The sequence below is a fragment of the Apodemus sylvaticus genome, chromosome 2, assembly GCF_947179515.1.
Source record: "Apodemus sylvaticus chromosome 2, mApoSyl1.1, whole genome shotgun sequence".
Lineage (NCBI taxonomy): Eukaryota > Metazoa > Chordata > Mammalia > Rodentia > Muridae > Apodemus > Apodemus sylvaticus.
Window position 1 is genome coordinate 53,538,635 of NC_067473.1, and position 5,841 is coordinate 53,544,475.

Here is a 5,841-nt window from a genome sequence, read left to right on the forward strand (position 1 = left end):
GGAAGGCAGGGCATCCTTCCCACCAGACCCCATCCGCCCACTTCACGTCTTAACTCTCTCACAAGGTTGTGATCTCGAAGACCAAGTCCTTCAGTGTCTCTGTACAGCCCCTGGGCGTGGCATAAAGGTGACAGCTAGCTAAGATTCCTCGTCTGTCTCATCTTTGGGCATCAACTGCTGGTTCTTCCTGCTGCTCCTATGTGAGCTCCAAGTTCAGTTCAGAATCCCACTGGACACAGCGCCAATAGAGAAATTGGCAACAAAACCTACTTCCATTGAGCATAGTGGTACACCTGTAATCCTAGCACTCATGAGGCTGAGACAGGGGGATTGTGAGTTCAAGACCAGGCTGGACTATACAGCAAGTTCCAGATTAAGATGGTTTTGACCCTGTCTCAAAAAAAACAAAACAAAAATAAATAAATACAGATATATTTAAAAACCTTTTTGCGTCCCTGGCTGACTCTGACGCCCAATGAAAAGCTGTGAAAGGAAGAACGAACGTCCTGGGGTGAAGGGCCCCACCCCCCAGTCGAGTCTGGCCTACCAGCTCCAGGAGCTCCTGCTCCACTGGCTTCTTGGCCCTCCCCTGTCGGTGTGCCAGGTGCAGCCTTGGCAGGTATAATGGGGCCCTCCAGCCTTGGGTCTCCATCACTCCTGGCTTCATCCAGATCTGAGGCGGATGAAGACTCTGTAGCCAGCCTCCTGCAGGAAGGAGTTCAGCAGCTGCAGTGGGCAGGCAGCCTAGACTGGCCCCACTATCTCCCTAGTCCAAGCCAGCTGCCCAACTCTAAAGCCAGGGAGTCTCCCCTAATCCCTGTGCCCAGTGGATCCTGGGAAATGGAGGCAGGAGGAGGAACGCTAGGCAGACTGTGAAGGGAAGCACCTTCTCTGTCACTGTGAGGCAGTATTGAGAATGTGGAGTCCCTGGGGAGCAAGACTCACCCCTTTAGGAGCTGATGGTTCTCTCCGTGGGCTTCCCCAGCCTGGGGAGGAGGGCACAGCTGGGAACTCTGCACGGATCAAGGAAGCCCAGAGCCACAGGGTAGCATCGCTCCAGTGTGGAGTCGTGATCCCTACTTGTCTGCCATTTGTTACTACTGAGGATGCCTCAGCCTGAGAAGCTCCTAACGTGACCTCAGTGACAGGACTGAGTTGCTGTCCCTAGTTCTCAGCTCTGCTTTGGCATCAGTCACCTCTCCAAAGGATGCCCAGCCTGAGGGGAGCCCGTGGCAAGGGCCGCTCTGAATCTCTGGCTTGGGGCTTTGCTGGGCACCAGTGCCTTTGCCCTCTTGGATCTGCCAGGTTCTCTTGGATCTTTTCTCTGGGTAGCCACATGGAAAGACTTGCATATGGCCCCCAGTTGATTTCACCAGCTAGTTAACCGTTCAATCTTTGGGTTAGGAGAACATGGCGTTTGTTGGGTATGGTAGAAACCTTTTTGTTCCAGTGAGTCCAGTGGTTCTCCCAAAGGCCTTTGAAGAAAGATCTAGAAGGATCTATCATCACTCATATTCATAGCCGGGCAGTCAGAAGCTTAGAGTCCACAGGAAACCATAAAGCAGACATTTGAACCTCTAAGTCCTAAAGGCCCATGTGCCTCCCCCATCCCCCATCCCCCCACCCTCGGGACTCCCTCAGTGTCACACAGAACCTCTACCCGACCCACTCACCAGCTGCTCAAAGTCTCCACCTACATTCCTGCCCCAGGACTGGCTGCATTGGCTCCATGCTTGCTGAGGCTGGATCCTCTGGCCATAGAACCTGGCCCTGGGGGGCCAGAAGAGGCCCAGCCCTACCCCAGCCAACAGCTCCAAGTCCCAGAGAAGCTGCAGATGGATGGGAAAGGAGAGCATGAGAAGATCTACCCTGCCCCCTGCATCTCCTCCCCTCCTGTCCTGTGCCAGCCCCTACCTTCTCCTGGGCCCGCTGGCTCCCCTCCATCTCCAGCAGTACCATAGGTAGCTCCAGCCCTGGGGGACAGTCCCAGCGCCCGTGAACCTGGAGAGGGGATCAAGAGTGGGGTCAGGCCCCTGCCTGATCCCCTGGAAGCAGCACTTGGCTTTCCTTACCTGCTGTAAGGCATTTTGGAGCTGGCCTAGATCTGCAGGGCGCTGGAAGAGAAGTTGGTATAGGGTCAAGGCTTGCTTGGGGCTGCAGGGGAGTCTTGGGTTCCCAGGAGTGGTTGCCTGTGCCATGGGGAAGAGAACAGGTCAGATGTCCTCTCCTTCCTCAATATCTGCATCTGCTACAGGAGCCTCAAGGGAGGCAGAGGACAAGGGACAGGGAACAAAAGCTCTGATCTCAATAATGCAGGGCCCTGACACCTGAGCAGGGCTGTGCAGGAGCCTCCTGAGACACTGGGGTCACTCTGGGAAGGCTTTCGAGGACTAAAGGTGGAACGCAGAGCTGGACACAGGACACCTCCGCGCATGCTCCTGTTTACGACCCTAATGAATAGTTGTCTTACATAGGCATCGTCGTGGTTTAATTTATGCTGCTGTGGTAAAATGGCCTGACAAAAGCAACTTAGCAGGTCCTGTGGAGATGACTCGGCAGCTATGCGCAGTACCGTCTTTTCAGAGGACACCGAGGTCACCAGCATCCACGTGGAAGCCCACAGCCATCTGTAAGACCAATCCCAAAGGATCCTGTGGCCGCTTCTGATCTCTGTGGGCATCAGGCTCACTCACAGTGCCCTTGTATGTATGCAGGCACACACACACCACATACACACACCTTTTCTTTCTTTCTTTTTTTTTAAAGACCAATTTAGGGGGAAAGTGTTTGGTTTAGCTCCCAATTCCAGGTTACAACCAATCAGTGTGGGGAAGTCACAGTGGCGGGAACTTGAGACAACAGTCATATCACCTCTGAAGCCAACAGCAAAGAAAAGCAATACATGCACTTAGTACTCAGCTTTCTCTCCCTTCACACAGTCTGAGGGAGCAGTGCTGTCCGCCGTCAGGCTGTGTCTCCCCACACCAATTAAAGCAATTAAGGTGATTGTACTCCCACAGATGTGGCACGGGTCAACCTGATCAAGCCATCGCTCCCTGAGATGCTCTTCCCAGGTGATTCCCAGATGCATCAAGTTGAGCATTAGAACTAACAATCACACAAGTACATCCAGGCTTGTGAGAATGTTCCAGCTGTGTCAAATGGTCATCACATAAAGATGCTTTGTACAGATAGTGGTGACAGCAGCAGCTCCTGGCAGCGTGACACGTGTCAGCCCACACACACCTCTGCATGTGACTCCTCTTCACAGTTCCATGTGGTAGGCGCTGTAGCCATCCTCATTTACACACCATGAGACTGGCTCCAGAAAGCTTCTCATTTGTGGCAATGTTTCTCTGGCTTGAAGGGACATGGCAAACACAGTCCGGATAGGCATGGTCCAGGGACAATCGGTAAGAGGTGGGTGTGAGCAGCAAGAGTGAGCGAGCAGTGCAGCAACGATGTCAGCAACGGTGCAGTCTCAGCCCACATGCTAAACACTGTGCAGGGTCATCCCACCTGTTCCCCTTCCATGCAGGATGCATACTGCTGCTATACTCATGCACATATGCATGCATGCTGCTGCTATACTCATGTACACATGCATGCATGCTGCTGTTATACTCATGCACATATACATGCATGCTGCTGCTACACTCATGTACATATGCATGCATGATGCTGCTATACTCATGTACGTACACATGTATGTTGCTGCTATACTCATGTACACATGCATCCTGCTGCTGCTATATTCATGTATGTATGCATGTATGTTGCTGCTATACTCATGTACATATGCATGCATGCTGCTGCTATACTCATGTACATATGCATTTAGGGAAAAGAACCAAAACAGACAGAGGTCTACTCTACAGCTGAGATGTCAACTATTCCCCAAAGACCAAGGCTTGGCCCACAGGCTGACACTATGGGGAGATGCCATGGTCTTTTAAGGAACGAAGTATTCTAGTTATCCTTAGGTCTCCAGATGGTGGTGGCATACGCCTTTAGTCCCAGCATTCGGGAAGCAGGCAGATCTCTGTGTGCTTGAGGCCAGCCTGGTCTACAGAGTGAGTTCCAGGAAAGACAGGGCTACACAGAGAAACCCTGACTTGAAAACACAAAACCCCCAAAACAAAAGAAAGAAAGAGACAGAGAGAGAGAGACAAAGAGAAAGACAGACAGATCACCCTTAGGTCACAATCAAAGTGGATTGTGGGTCCCTGTCCTGTCCTGTCTGTTTCCTGGTTCCTGATGTAAGAAGTTTGCTCCAGCGAATAATCCCCACCGTTGCCATCCACCGCCCTCACCAAAGGCCCAAAGGAGCACAGCAAGCTAGTCTTGGATGGAAGCCTCCAGCACTGAGAGTCAAAAATAAACCTTTTCATTTACAAATTTAAAAAGCTTTGGGTATTTTGTTATAGCAATGGGAAGCTAAGACATCCCAGACTCTTACAGCCCACGCCCCTTTGTCCTGAGCAGTTTAGCTTGCTTATAGCCTTGTCACCCCGGCAGGAGGGGGGTGGTGCGCACTTTATTCTCTGGACCCCCAATGGAAATGGCCTCTCTCTTTGAAAGAAGGCGGAGCTGGAAAGGATGGGTGGCCTCCAATTCAATTTAATACTCTGTGGCCTAAGTAAATAATGAAGGGCTTGGCTGCATCTCTCCTGCCCTCACTTACCTTATATTGGGATCACTGGTGACAACAGAGTCCCCTGATCTTAGAACCAAGCTTCCTAAAACCGGTTTGTTTTGGTTTGTTTTGTTTTGAAGACAGGGTTTCTCTAGGCTGTCCTGGAACTTGATCTGTAGACCAGGCTGGCCTCAAGCATAAAGACCTGCCTGCCTCTGCCTCTCGAGTACTGGGATTAAAGGCATGTGCCACTACTGCCCAACAAGATTCCTAAAACTCTTAAGGTCACGTAGCTCATATATGGCAAAGAAAATTCAAATTCTGGGTCTTTTCTATTCCAAAACCTTCCTCTCCAGTGACATCCTGGTAAGCTGTTTTTACTGTCTGCATGTCCACCTGATGCCGAGGCTGTGAACACACACATGTGCATGCGCATGTGTTTCTAAGGGTTCTCCTGTATGTGCACCAGTGCTGCACATGAAGCTGATTAGAGTAACCGAGAAGATGTTGAAGCATTTGGGACAACAAACCCAGAAGAAAGAGGAAGACCAGGCGCGATTCGCACCTCTTCTCAGTGGTTCTTCAGCCCCTGTACAGTCCCACGTGGATCCACAAAAGGTCTCAGGTAAGAGTCACAAGCCACCGGGCAGTGGTGGTCACATCTTTAATCCCAGCATTTGGGAGGGAGAGGCAGGCAGATTTCTGAGTTCAAGGCCAACCTGGTCTACAGAGTGAGTTCCAGTACAGCCTGAGCTACACAGAGAAACCCTGTCTTGGAAAACCAAAAAGAAAGGAAAGAAAAAAAAGGAAGGAAGGGAGGAAGGAAGGAAGGAAGGAAGGAAAGAAGGAAAGAAAGAAAGAAAGAAAGAAAGAAAGAAAGAAAAGAAAGAAAGAAAGAAAGAAAGAAAGAAAGAAAGAAAGAAAGAAAGAAAGAAAGAAAGAAAGAAAGAAAGAGGAAAAAAAGAAAGAGTCACAGGCCATGCCTACCACAGAGACTGAGCACAGGGCAGAGACCAAGGCACCTGGGGCAAGCTTTCCATTTCAAAGTTTCTGAGACAGCACCAGGAAGTGGCCAGCTGGGGCAGCCCAGGGATACAGACATGAGTTTGGGTTAAGGACTCTGACCACTTGGCCCCACAGCCCAGCAGCCCAGCGTCCAACACAAGTGCCAGGAAGAAGTACACACACAAGAAAACCATGGGCAA